Source organism: Crinia signifera, chromosome 8 (genome assembly GCF_055691185.1).
Source record: "Crinia signifera chromosome 8, ASM5569118v1, whole genome shotgun sequence".
Taxonomy (NCBI): Eukaryota; Metazoa; Chordata; class Amphibia; order Anura; family Myobatrachidae; genus Crinia; species Crinia signifera.
In genome coordinates this window covers 124,092,828-124,107,827 of record NC_139224.1, presented here as the reverse complement: position 1 = coordinate 124,107,827, position 15,000 = coordinate 124,092,828, and the positions used below count along the sequence as shown (strand labels likewise).

At 41.1% G+C, this 15,000-nt stretch overlaps 1 long non-coding RNA gene across 10 annotated transcripts in view; it reads left to right on the top strand.

Moving 5' to 3' along the window:
• The window catches only part of LOC146026446 (uncharacterized), a 94,283-nt gene that overhangs the window by 37,947 nt on the left and 41,336 nt on the right, over nt 1-15,000 (top strand). For 7 of the 10 annotated variants that reach the window (XR_014454456.1, XR_014454454.1, XR_014454450.1 and 4 more), the window contains exons 3-4: nt 2,358-4,214; nt 13,679-13,808. This is a non-coding gene — a long non-coding RNA (uncharacterized LOC146026446). The remainder of the gene's footprint in view (nt 1-2,357; nt 4,215-13,678; nt 13,809-15,000) is intronic. The other 3 variants (XR_014454455.1, XR_014454452.1, XR_014454453.1) reach the window with 3 other exon arrangements.

The window sequence follows — 15,000 nt, the reverse complement described above, 5'->3', positions numbered from 1 at the left end:
AGAATTTCAACAATGTCATAGTGTCAACCTGATAAATGTTGACATTGTGTAATATACCACACTCATGCTCAGAGATAACAGTAAAAGGAGAAATACCAACAAAGTGGGTTCCAATGCCCTACTTGAGTTTTGCCCTATTAAATGATCCTCTCTGCTGTATACATGTGTGGTGTTAAAGGCTCTCTGAAAGATGTTATCCCTTGTATGTCTAAATTTGTTTCTTGTATTATCCCTGTTTGCTTTCTGACTGCTTAAATGAGGCATGTGGGCCTTTTTGGGCTGATGCAGAACGATTACAAAGCTGTGTGAATTTTCACTATAAAGGGCAATAAATATGAACACATCCCATACAATTTTATATGATTCTTTATCTTCCACTGCTTGAGCTTGGTTGGGCATTCTAACATAGGCCAAGTATATTAAGGGCATGTTCCCATAAATGTGATCCCATTCAAACTGGAAAAAAATGCAAATCTGTCTGGGAAAGGCATGTTATTAAGTGGCCAAGAGCACATGTAAATAGTGGATGATGATGATGGTAGTTGACAGCAGGAGCAAAAAGCTTGCAATTGGCTATATATGAATTATTTTTTTACTCTGATTGGTGCTCTATTTGTCACCTGGCATAAACAATTGTTTTAGGAACATGTGTAGGACCATTTTTTATGTCCTCAGACAGAGACTGTTGTATTAGTGAGGTTTTGTTTGTTGCACATAAACGTGGAATGTAAGGGGAATATTCAATTAGCAATGGGTTGTCTTGCGTAGCTTATTCTCTTGTGTAGAAATCCTATTTATTACCAAACTTTAAGGGTCTGTGGATGATGTGTCGACAATCATAAAGTTGCCAGTCATCATGTGAATGCAAGAATGTTGACATGGTCATAATGTTGACAATGTTGACAATGACCAGGCCAACAGTCATTATAAAGACTGTGATTAAATATTGACAAGTTAGAATGTCTACATATCATCCTGGTGGCCCATCAGTGACTTACCTGCTCATACAGCGGCAGTGGTGTCTTCCAGGAACAGTGGTCATGTGACTGTAAAGCTGGGTACACATATATACAATTGTCGGGCCGTTTTTCTGTTCTGGGTCAGACGGCCGTTCAATTGTATAGGTGTGTATGCTGTCCCGTACGAGCGATAAACGGCAAAAAACGGTCTTGTCCGTCCATACTCGGCCGGTCGAAGGTTCTTGCTGTTTAATATTCATCCGACAGGACGGCCCTATATTGGAACAAAAGTGCAGTGTGTACGCACGTTCGATCGATATGCTGCCGTCCTTGCGACTATACTGCCAAACCTGGAACAGCCCATGTGGGTGTTCCATAGCTGCATGATCTCTCCTACAGCACATATAGATGGGTTTGCGTCTAAATTTTAAGAAGCTGGCAGGGTGACTAAACTTCTATATAGATGGGTTTGCGTCTAAATTTTAGTCAGACGGCAGGGTGACTAAAATTTAGTCGCATAACCCATCCATAAAGAACTTTAGTCACCCTGCCGGCTAACTAAAATTTAGACGCAAACCCGTCTATATAGAAGTTCAGTCACCCTACCGGCTGACTAATTTCGCGTAACCCATCTATATAGTGGTTTGCTATAAGTATGCCCTAACCCAGCCCATTATGATAATTTTGTTCATATATGACGTGTCAATAGCCCAAATCGAGACAGTGTGTACGGTGGTACAATCTTTTTCTTGCGACTGGTTGGGTTGGGAGTACATCGGACGTCGCAAGTAAAATTCTACAGGTGTATACGCGCGTATCGGCTGTTGTTTGTGGATGGTCCGATGGGTCTACGGTCGGTCGAACGGTCGGAAGAAAACAGAGATTGTATAGATGTGTAACTTCCGAGTAAGTCTTACGATCCTCTGGCAAACAAAATAAGATTACCAGATGCTGGCCTTCCCAATATAATGCCAAAATATATATTATAAAATCAGTAGATAATTTGTTGATAATGGTATCTGTCCCATGCCATCTGTTGTTTCATAATTCCTTATGAATCCTTTGCCATTCAAATGGCTTTTTCTTTTCTATATTACACCCCCAAATTGAGCCACTTGATTTTGACGTCAGGAGAAGGTGGACGAGAATAAAGTTACCTTTATAGGAGTCAAAAGATCCATATTATTGTGAGTACGGTACGCAAACTAAATCACTCCTCTCTTCTGGAATAACACTGAAGGTGTCCCTATATAAAGAAACCTTTATACATGTGATCTTACCCATCCCCATGTGAGTTTGGTAAGAGATCCATCCTCCTCCTTCACTCCTCATTTTCGGTACACTTACAGAAATTGTGGAAATTTACACTTTGTCTTTTATTTTTATTTCACAAAATAGACACTGATCACCATCGGACACCTGATTTACATCACGGAGTCAAGCACCAACAATATTGTTCTTTCGTCGCAAATTCTACAATGGAGGTATTCCAGTGATCCTCCATCAACATTGTGGCTGCACGGACTCCAATTTTGAGCCTTGGGACTTTCTTCTTTTTCCTTTTTTGTTTCCCAAATTGTGTGCCTAGGCACCCTGTGGTCAGGGCCAGTGACAGGGGCGGCCAAAGGTGACACCCATACTGGGCCTCAACCTTGTGAGGAGCCCCAAGGTTCTTAGGGGCTGTAAGCATAGCTGTGGCAGTGCAGCGCCTAGCAAAGGTTTATAAAGGCACTGACCGGCCACCCACCTGCCCACACGATGCACACTGCTGCACTCTCCCATCTGCCCTTACATTCCATAGTGAATATTAATTATCTATTTTTTTGTAATAATAAAAAAAAACACTATACAATGTAATAAAAATCTGCTGCTTAAGGGAGCCCCAGAGATATCAGTGTACAGGGTCCCAAGATTTCTGTTGTGGTGCCACAATGCTCTTGAAGTGCCTCAGGTTGGTGGTCCAGGACCAAATCAAATTACTTATGGTCAAAGTGATAGGTAAAACCAGTGCTAATAGCAGAAAATCATAAAGCTTCAATCAGAACAAAGGTACACCACCATAAAACTGACCCTAAAGGGCCCCATACATCAGCAATTAATTGTGACAATTTTCAGATATGGAGATGATTGCCACAATTAATTTTAGATGTGTGGGGTCCCCCTTTTGGCAATCCCAATCAAAATCGCCAATCGATTGCTTAATCAGGTTTTTAAACATGTTTAATAATCTGGTATTATCTGCAGATCTTTTTTATATGTGTGGGCATTCCCAATTCGTCTTCTTCATCTATTTATATTATGAACAGCTGAAATGACAATCGATTGGGGAAATTTCCAGATATGAAGATGCAATCTATAGATGGAAAAATCTGCCGATCACTGAAATACATCTGTAATGTGTGGGCAAAGTCAGATAGATTGTAAAATCCATTTATCTGGCCAAAAAATCCTTGTATCTGGAAATCCATAAATTGTGATTGCTGATGTATGGGGCCCTTAAGGATGTCAGGTAGGATCAATTTACTTAATGTTAATTTCTTCCACCAAATTTATCCATTAAAAACTTTTATCCTAGGATGCCATGAAAAAAAAATGCTAATAATCTAGGATGACATGATTGAAGATAGTTTGGAAACCACTGGGTAGAGTATTTTGTGGTACATCAAATTGTCTCTGTGCTGAGTTTTGAGAGTGTGTATACAAAATTTTTGAAAAAACCTTTAGAATTCCCATCTGAAATTCAAGACCAATGTTCCTATCATTACAATATTCGTCATCCTTTTAATTCTCACAAATGGTACCTGGCTCTCAATCAGTTTGTGCATATTTTTTTTTCTCAGTGACAAGACCATCGTGGGACATGCGCAGCATACAATAATACAAGTTACAAAATGATCAGCTTTTTATAAATGTGTAAATCAGGAAAATGAGCGGTAAGTGATTTCCATTGGACTTGAGTGTGCTCCCCATATTCTCACACCCACCCATATTGCTCCCATATGACCAGGGCCTTTATATTGTTATCAAAATAATAAAACCCCAATTTTCCCGTTCCATTGGTTGACTGCAAATGTGTTTTACCATGTGTATTGTTTCCCTAACAGTGTACATCCAACCCACTGGGTGCTATTCCTGTAATGTGTTCCTCCGCTGATTGCAAAACCTGCCATCTGACCTATGCAGTGCAACCGAGTTGGTCTACGTGGATGTTCCTCCTCGGGCAGGATGTTCTTCATGTTGCTCTTTCTACATAGGGTATATCATACACAAGTGTTAGTTTTCCCATATATGCATTGGGCCCTTGTATGACCAACCTCTCACAGTTTAATCTTTGTAGTGAACTCAACATGGCTGCTTTATCTGGTAATTTTGTGGTTGGGGTGAAAAATACATGGACCTGACTGTTTCATTGGGACACTGCTCTGAGCATCAGGATAATGTTGCAGACAGAGGCAGATATTGCACAAGGCAGCCTAGGCTACTGCCTAGGGCCCAGGAGTTCCCGAGGCCCCAAAAAGATATCCTGGCCATTCAATATGTTCCCAGATGAGCACTGCCCGACTACCGCTAAAAATAAAAAAATTTGGACATTACATGTAACACATGTACGCAATGCTGATGTTCTCGCAGCTGATCATTTATCGATAGACTGTGCACACGCCAAGGGATTGTATCGGTGCCGTCAGCAATCAACACCAAAAATATAGTATTATGGATAGGTTGAGGGGAGGCGCTTCCAAATTGGTATGTTGCATATGGCCGCTTGAGGTATAAATTTGCACACGCCAAGGTATTATATCGGTGCCGTCAGCAATCAACACCAAAAATATAGTATTATGGATAGGTTGAGGGGAGGCGCTTCCAAATTGGTATGTTGCATATGGCCACTTGAGGTATAAATTTGCCCCTGGCTGCAGACACCCTATTTTTTGTGATCTCTTCTGTGGGTAACTTATCCTACCCAGGGTAATCCTACAATGCTATATGCGGCACTGCTTATATTGTTAATTTAATCCTCTGACAACGAGCATGTACAACATGATTCCTGCTGTGAGAACATGTAGGGCACTAGAATGATGTAGGGTTCTACAGTGTGTGTGTGTGTGGGGGGGGGGGTGCTGCAGTGTGGCATAATGTGATGGCACTGCAGTGTGGCATAATGTGTTTTGACTACATTGTGGTATAATGTGTGGGCAATGCAGTGTGGCATAATATATGGGAGCTGCAGTGTGGAATAATCTCTGGGCATTACAGTGTGGCATAGTGTGTATAAATATACATACCTCCCAAATTTTTTTGCACCAAAGAGGCATGGTCTCATGGTTAAGGGGCTTGGCCTATGATCATGTGAGACCTTCATTTTCACCGCTGTGAAATTGTATAAACTGCTGGCATATCTCCCTGTCCCTCTCTTCCTGTGGACTTGTGCAGAGCAGCAAGTTACAGGGCGATTCCCAGCTGCCCCCCCCTCACCCCGGGCCCCAAGACTTCTATTGCTGGCCCTGTACCCACTGCTTGTGTATGAAGATGGTACTATCGGATGACATTGGTCAAAAATGGCCCTTCCAAATAGCCCTATGGTCGTGCAGCATAGCAGTCGGAAGGACAATGCCAGAATCATTTTAACTGCATATGTCACAAGCTGTGACACCCCTTGTAAAGGTTGCTACATGAATGCATTTGAGTGATTACCCCCTATTACAAATTACAAATGCATGTCACTTATTTTGCTAACAAATCCTCTCCGCGACAGCCATTGGGAAACCTTTTGCAGTAGCAGAAATATGACTCCACTGCGCACAACATCAACACTGGTATTTTGCCGTGGCTACAAGGCAGTGTCACAGGGACTCAGTAACCTGTGAGCTTCACAGCTTACCAAGTTAATAAGAATGACCCCCTGGTCCTGGTTACAAAAATATAGGGGAAAAGAAATGTAGGGGTCCCCCATATTTTTAAAACCAGCACCATGGTCCACTAGTCTGTAAGGTAATGCCACAGCCAGGGAACACATTTATACCAGTTTCTCCCTCTGTGGCTTTAACCCCCCAACTAATGAGCCTTGGCTGTGGTCTCGGGGGAGTGGAGACTCCCCCAATAAAATGGTCCAGAGCTCCCAAGAGCCAGGGCTGAAGAACACCCTGGGTGGAGGTTGCCAAGTTGATAACATTTGAGTGTAAAAAAGTGTGGCCCTTCAGTCCACATGTCCAGCAGAATCCTAATGGTACCTGTAAATACAAAAAATAAATACTAACCAAAATCCAGTGTAGATCAATCCTCTTTGGTCCATGTAGGCATCCAAAGGTTAAAAACAACAAACCACAAAAAATGTGAATCATCTCACCTGAAGGGAACCCATATATTCACGTAGGTTCCTAACTCCCAACTGCTGAGTCCCCGGGTGACTTCTGTCACTTAGAGGACCCAGCAGCCAATCAGGGAGCACACTTAGTAGCGCTTGCATAATTGGCTGAGCTTCACTGAGATGTCAGTCAAAGCAGAGCTCACTCCAAACAATGAAGAATGAAAAAAAATCCCAATTCTAAGTATTAGTGAGAACTTTGCAGTTAGCTAAAACCACAATGGTTTATTACATCAGACCACAAAGTCTATGAGGTCAAGTTTGTGATCTGACCTTATTGACTTTGTGGTCTGATGTAATTAACCTTTGTGGTTTTAGCTAACCACAAAGTTCTTAAGTATGCTTAGAATGGGGATTTATTCAGTCTTCCATTGTTTGGAGTGAGCTCTGCTTTGACTAATAGCTCAGCGGAGCACCTTTATTGGCTGCTGGTTCCTATAAGTGACAGCATGGGACCTTGGCAGTCAGAAGCGAACCCATGTGAAGTTTGGAGGGTTTGGATTTCTTGCAGGTTGTTATTTTTAACTCTGTGGATGCCTACATGGACTGAAGAGGACCCATCTACGCTGGATTTAGGTGAGAATTTTTTAGAGGTATCTACTGGACAAGTGGACTAAGGGGCCACATGTCAATATAGGTAAGTATGTGTTTGAATGATTAATACACTTTTACTTTCAAGGGTTGTTTTTATTTCAATACTGTATATGTTTGACTGTGGAATTACCAGTACCAGTGGCTCTTTAATGTCCTGAATGCCAGTACTTGTGGTCCTCCAAGTACCAGCATATGGGTAGTATTGCTGGGAATTGTAGTTTCACAGTCAAACATAATTTTTATTCTACTTTTTACACTTATATGCTATCAACACAGCACCCACCGCCCAGGGGTGCCGGGCATAGCCATGGGCTTAAACATTGGCCCTCCAACAGGGACCCCAGCCAGGGTTGAATAATTTGGGGGTTAAAGCGATGGCTTAAGCGACCAGTATAAATGTGTGCCTCAGCTGTGGCATTACTTTACTGACTAGTAGAGACTGGTGCTGGTTTTAAAAATATGGGGGACTGCTACATCTTTTGCCCACCATATTTTTAGAACCATCACTGGCTTAAAGAGCCTGGAGCTGGTTGGGCTTTTTTCTAAAATTGAACTTTTTTTAACACATAGAGGCATTTCACTGATCTGAGTGATTTGTGCAATGCTTTGTGGTCAGCCGTGTCTTACTACCGGTAAACTTGGCAGCCAAATATGAATGATTTCACCATCAGAAAATATGAATCCCGAGAACATGGCAGCTTAGTAAATAAGGACAAGATAGTAAATAAGCTGCATTCTCGGACACAAAACAGACCCGATTCCATTCATAACCAGTTGAGTTGCTGATCTGCTAAAATGCCGAACCCCATAGACTGTAAATTGTATAAACTTTAGAAAATACTATTTCAGAGCAGAATACTATTTTGCTGAATAATGGACAAATGGAATTAAAAGAATGGATCAGTGAAACTGTATGGGGGAAATTTACTAAGAATACGATTATTTTTTAGATTCACTCTGCCTGTTACTGTTAGAGGCAGTTTACCCCAACCAAAAATGTTACATGTGGTCCAGCATTCTCCAATGTATATTCCTACTAGTTTTTTCCGTAAACTGAATGGCTTGATCTCCTCTTTAATTTGGGCAAACAAACGTCCAAGAATTAGGCTTGATAATCTAACTAGAACAAAAGTAGAGGGGGGGGGGGGCTAGCTTTACCACACTTTAAATTTTATTACTTCGCTTCGCAAATGACACATATTCGACAATGGTTACAGGATGAATCACCTGATCCTTTATCTTTGGCATTTATACAGCATACTGCTTCTGGTAGAACCCCGCTTCAATTACTCTTGAGTAGTGAAACCTCTATTCGAGGATCCCCTATTCTTACACAGGCCCTTAAAATTTGGCGAGACATTCAAGTCTTGTTTAAATATTGTGATTATGACCCTGACACTCCTCTCTGTTACTCCCGTCGGTTACCAAGATTAAGGAAAATTTCTGGTGTCAAGGTCTGGACTCCTTGGGGAATTGAGACATTAGGTCAATTATATAATTCTGGTATTTTGAAAACATTCCAACAACTACAGGCGGAATTTAATTTATCAAGTACACTTTTTTGTCATTATCTACAACTGTGAAATGCCCTACAAGCTCAATTTGAAGATTCTCCCCCTACTATTGCTACATCGCCTTTGCAAAAGTTTATTTTAAATTTGAGAGAGAAAAGGAGTATTTCTGTGGCCTATTCCTTTTTAATATCTGAACATTGTACAGATACTATGCAGGTTCAACGTCAGAGCTGGGAGACTTATCTGGGTACCCTTAATGATATGGAATGGGATGCTGCTAGGGAATTTCCATCCCTTGCCACTTCTTCAATTAGGACTCAACAGATTCAATTATTTATATTATATGAAACATATTTGACTCCAAAGCACTTGGTCAAATTTGGTGGTAGAGATTCAGCTGAATGTCCGAAATGTAGAGGGGCAGATTGTGGCTTTTGGCACCTTATGTGGGAATGCCCTGTAGTTCAGAAATTTTGGAAACAAATTAAGACTGCTTTGATAGTCACAGGAATCCCGTCAGACTATCTTACCCCCAGGGTATGTTTGTTAGGTGCAGGTGATGCTGAATTACTTTATAGGGATGATACTATGGATGTCATTAACCTGACTGCCCTAGCAAAGGTTTGTATAGCTCGCGCTTGGATGGCACAGTCAGGTCCATTATTTAAAGAATGGAAGATGTTGGTCAATTCTACTTTACAGCATGAAAAATATATATATATGATAAGGAGAGGGGGGATGGCGGCACTCGGAAATAAATGGAGACCACGTTTGGTTTGACCGACGTTTCTGTGCCAACTGGCACTTTTATCAAGGTGCAGGAACAAGGTGCATATTATATATAATAAGGGGCAAATTGTCTAAATATGATAAAGTATGGCATCGATGGATTAACTCAATTTATGCTGATACATTCCGAATGACTCTAATGTGGAACTGTCTATTTAAATTTGCAACCACTGATGCCAAATAGTCGTTCATTACAAAACTATATGACTTCACTAGGAAAATATTCTTTCTTGATGATATTTCTAATTTTAAGGAACAGGGTTGGATGGGACAGTATATATTATATTTATTTATGTATTTAATAAATTATTATTTTTATTTTTTTATTTTATTGTGTTGGGTGTATTTATATATTTTTTTTCTTTTTTTTTTACAGGAATATTGTTCATTGTTATGATAACATTGAATTATCCATAAGACAACTATTCTTGATGTCTTAGTTTATTATTCTTTTTTGAAATGTAAATGCCTATCTTTAAAATAATAAAATTACTCTATTGAAAAAGAATACGATTTTTTGTATTCGTATTCCTAATATGAATGAATACGACTGCATACGGCTGTTTTAGCCGTATGCAAATTTGTATTCCAGAGGGGAATTTACAAAGCAGTCAAATACGACTGCTTTGTTATCCCCGATTCATTCGTACACGTAATACGAATTTGTAAAGGCAGTCTGCACGGATCAGTGAGATCCATGCAGGCTGCAGTGTTTAAAAAATAATAAATAAATACATTTAAAAAACGGCATGGCCGTAACCAGCACCAAGCTAAGAGGGCCAGGGCTGGTTTTAAAAAATCAGAAAACCAGCCAAATAGGGCTTCGCTGTATTTTTTTAAAACCAGCCCCAGGCCCCAGGGCCGAGGCTGGTTCCCAAAACACGGGGGGCAAAATGACTAGGGGTCCCCGTATTTTAAGAACCAGCCCCCGGCCCAACCAGCCAGCAGGGTAATGCCACAGCCGGGGGGAGACTTTTTATACATGCCCCCCCCCCAGCCAAAGCATTCATCCCTGTGACCGGTCAGCCTGGCCAGGGGTCCTTGGGGAGTGGGGACCCCCCCAATAAAGGGGTCATCCCCCCCAGGACTTACCTGGCCAGGCTGAAGCCTGGTGCTGTCCTCGATGCCCCTGGGTGGTGGTCATTGAGCTGATAAAATGGTCTAAAAAATAGAATTAAAAACTATTGTCTAAAACTGTGGAACTATGAGTCCCTGCAAGCCTCCCCCACATGCTGGGACTTGGAGAACCACAAGTCCCAGCATACGGGGCATTAAAGGGCCCGCTGGCACTTGTAGTTCCACAGTTATAGAAATAGTAAAAAAAAAACACACTGGCACACATTAAAAATAAAACTTTATTACATCCAAAGCCCACACATACTGATACTTACCTTTCTTGAGACTGTAGGTAGCTCTGGGTCCGGTGATCCCGGTGATCCTGGGTCCGGGGGGTCCGGCGATCCGGGGTCCAGGGTCCGGTGATCTGGGCTCCAAGGTCCGTAGCAATTCTTAGGGGGACATGTGGAAGCAAATCAGCGGACCCCGGACCCAGGATCACCAGGATCTCAGGGCTACCTACTGGCTCAAGAAAGGTATCAGTATGTGTGGGCTTTGGATGTAATAAAGTTTTATTTTGAATGTGTGTCAGTGTTTTTTTTTTACTATTTCTATTACTGTGGAACTACAAATGCCAGCGGGTCCTTTCATGCCCCACATGCAGGGACTTGTGGTTCTCCAAGTCCCAGCATGCGGGGGAGGCTTGTTGGGACTCATATTTCCACAGTTTTAGACAATAGTTTTTAATTCTATTTTTTACACCATTTTATCAGCTCAATGTCCACCGTCCAGGGGCATCGAGGACAGCACCAGGCTTCAATAAGTCTGGCCAAATAAGTCCTGGAGGGGGGGGGCACTCCCCCAGGACCCCTGGCCAGGCTGACAGGGATGAATACTTTGGTCGGGGGGACTTGTATAATAAGTCTCCCCCAGCTGTGGCATTACCCTTCTGGCTGGTTGGGCCTGGGGCTGGTTCTTAAAATACGGGGGACCCGAGTCATTTTGTCCCCTGTATTTTGGAAACCAGCTCAGGCTCTGGGGCCTGGGGCTGGTTTTAAAAAAATACAGCGAAGCCCTATTTAGCTGGTTTTCTGATTTTTTAAAACCAGCCCCGGCTCTTTCAGCCTGGTGCTGGTTATGGCCGTGGGAGGGGACCCCACTCTGTTTTGTTTATTTATATATTCCTTACATTTACACACTGCAGCCTGCATGGATCTGACTGATCCATGAAAGGTGAAGCCAAATACGCCTGGAAAATGAAGTGTATTTTCCAGGCGTATTTGGCCGGCAATTAGTGGGCGTATCCGCTATTTGCCGTTAATTTCCGGCCGTATTGAAAATACGCCCGTTTAGTAAATTACGAATCACCATTATTTTGAATGGTGATTCCTATTTGTATTCTGTCGATGGCGTATACATTCATATTTGCAAATACAAATACGAATGTGCCATAAATACGAATATGCATATTTTTGGCATAGTAAATGCCAAAAATACGAATATGCCTAAAAGGTTTGTATTTTACTATGAAAATACGAATTTTTGGGGGCGTATGTGTCTTAATAAATATATTTTCTAAAAAAGGCTACCAGCATGGGATATGATTGTTGAAAAATTTCTAGCAACATGTCTAATATGGATTAAAAGAAGCTAAAAGAATGTTCTGTACACACATTGTTTAGCTACAAATTTCAGGAACCATCCAACCATATACTGTAGCACAGAAGAAACTAATAACAAAGGCTAATCCTGTTATAAATAATATGATCAGATCATGCAAATCTGTGTAGATTGAAGGTTATTCAATCAGATTATAATAATAATAATTCTATCTCTATATCGCTATGTCTCCAGTAGGACTCAAGGCACTTATACCACCACCAAGTAAATTCAATCAAAGTTTCATGGTTTATTCACCGTGTCAGCAGTATCCTGATGATGCGGTGAATAAACCATGAAACGTTGATTGATCACACAAATCACTTTATTTGGAAGTGCCTTCATCTGCTGGCTGTATTTCGGACCCCAGGCTGGGTAACCTAGGATGGCACCCATCTTCTGGGATATACTGTGAGTGCTGCCCCATTGAATATTGTGTGTGTATATATATATATATATATATATATATATATTTAGCCGCTTGTTGGAGAGGCACTCACCCTTCCCTGGGCAACTGGCAACTGCTCCAGTGCATCCTGCATACTGAATGTAGATCTGATAGAAAATAGTGGCACTCAGAGTCTTTAGAAGTTGTTCAAATCATGTATCCAAATAAAGTGCATGTGCATAGAAACCAACATTTCGAGGTACACAGACCCCTTGGTCAAGGTGCATAAACCATAGTGCAAAGCAAAGTAAGACCCCTTACCTTAAATAGCAGTAGGGGAAAGAAAAGTGTCCATTCCTCCAACTCTGTGTACCGTGCACGGGTCAGGCTCCCGAAGTGGAATGGGATAATTTGGTCTACAGCAAGTTGGTCGACAGTCATTAGGTCAACACCATTAGGTCGACATTGTTCTAGGTCGACAAGGTTCTAGGTCGACATAGATCAAGGTCAACATGGCTTAAGGTTGACAGGTCATTAGGTCGACAAAAGTATTAGGTGAACATGGTCTAGGTCAACAGTCAAAAGTTGAGTGGATGGTAGGGCATGAAATACAGCCTGTCGGCACATGTTGGCTCAGGAAACAGTGAAAAACCCCATGTGGACCTTTTGAGTGTTGACCTAGACCATGTCGACCTAATGCTTGTGTCAACCTAATGACCTGTCAACCTAAAGTCATGTCGACCTTGACCCATGTCAACCTAGAACCATGTCGACCTAACGATTGCCAACCAACTTGCTGAAGACCAAATGACCATATCACCCGGAAGCTGACCGGAAGTGAGAGTAATGGCTTCCGGTCCCTGACCCGTGCACGGTACACAGAGTTGGAGGAATAGACACTTTTCTTTCCTCTACTGCTATTTGCTTTGCACTATGGTTTATGCACCTTGACAAGGGGTCTGTGTACCCCGAAACTTTGGTTTCTATGCACCATGCACTTTATTTGAATGTAGTATATGATTTGAATAACTTCTAAAGTCTCAGAATGCCACTATTTTCTATCAGATCTATATCTATATCTATATCTATATATATATATATATATATATATATATATATATATATATATAGATAGATATACACACACACACACACACACACACACACACCACATATATATATATATATATATATATGGCACATGCACTTTATCATTTATCAATTGATTTTTGTAACTTTAGTCTACAACAATGTCACTTTTTGTATAAGCATAATTATTATTGTATAAGTCACACATACATTGGTTTACTGTTTGTACACATCATACATTGGTTTAATGTTTGTAACTCTTTCACAGTACTCCCCCGGCAGCTGGATGGTGTCCCACGTGGCGCTGGAGACGCGTCACTTCCGGTATCCTGTCTGGAAGCTGTAGCGGAGACCCGGACGGCGGACCGCCAGACAGAGGGGTGAGCTTCAGCATGCTGGTATGTATTTATTTCACTGCACTGTTATCAGTGTCCTGATGACGGGAGCATTCCCGAAACGGCGTTGACATGCACCAGTAAAATACCGTTTTTTTCGCAGTCCCGGAGTGACACCTTTATTCTGCATTTGTATATATATATATATATATATATATATATATATATATATATATATATATATATATATATACTGTATATACACACACATTTGTTTTTTTATTCAAAGGTACATTTTCCTGTTTGCCTGTTTACCTTAGGCACACACCATATTTCAGAACGTGTAACATTGAAAACGACAGATTATTTCATTTTGACTTGTTACTGTTATTACAAGGACGTAGGATCCATTTACTTTTTAATGCGTCTCAGTATATATATTTTTCAAAGGCTCCCTGTAATTGTCTTCATTATTTTTATATTTGTCAGGCCAGATAAAGATACACATCATGTTTATGGTGTGTCAGTTATCGCAGGAATGATTGATTTGCAGGGTGTCAGTCGTATAAGGCAATTGTGGGACATTATTGATGAGAAACATATCTGAGGCTGACATCAAATTAGTGGCCTTCATGTAACAAATACAGGAAGAAATGTCTCAGATACCTAAACTAGTGGGAGGTGGAGTTTTTTTCACTCACTCATCAATGAAACACCGCTTTAAGAGCGGAGGGAGGGAGAGAGAAAAAGGCTAAGTCAAAACTTCAGTATTTCTCATTATTATCTATACCTAAAGGGGACAGAAAAAGCCTCCTGTATTTCCTCTCATCAATACAGTAGAGCTTTTTGTCAGTAATTTGCAATAAGTGTCTGTAGCCGTTCTATGGGGACCCAGAAATCATTATTGGCTGCAGACCTGCACTGTTCCTAATTGGAAGCATTGGGCCTTATCAACTGAGGATTTTCTAGGACCTTTGACAGATACCAATACTAAAATCATTGTTCACTTGTCAATTTAAAGACCATTAAAGCAGCTTATTCTGTTTTAATTGGAAGCTTCTTTCCTCAACAACCCTCCAAAAAAAAACACAGGGTGGATAAGGTATATTAACGTCGAGGTAGGATGTTATGTAGGTCAGATCATCGGGTTAGGATGGTGAAAGGATAAAAATAAAACAAGAAAACACGCACGTTTTTAGTTTAGAGGATTTTTTTTTTTATTTCCTTGGGATTTCAGCATCAAGCAAGGTGGTAT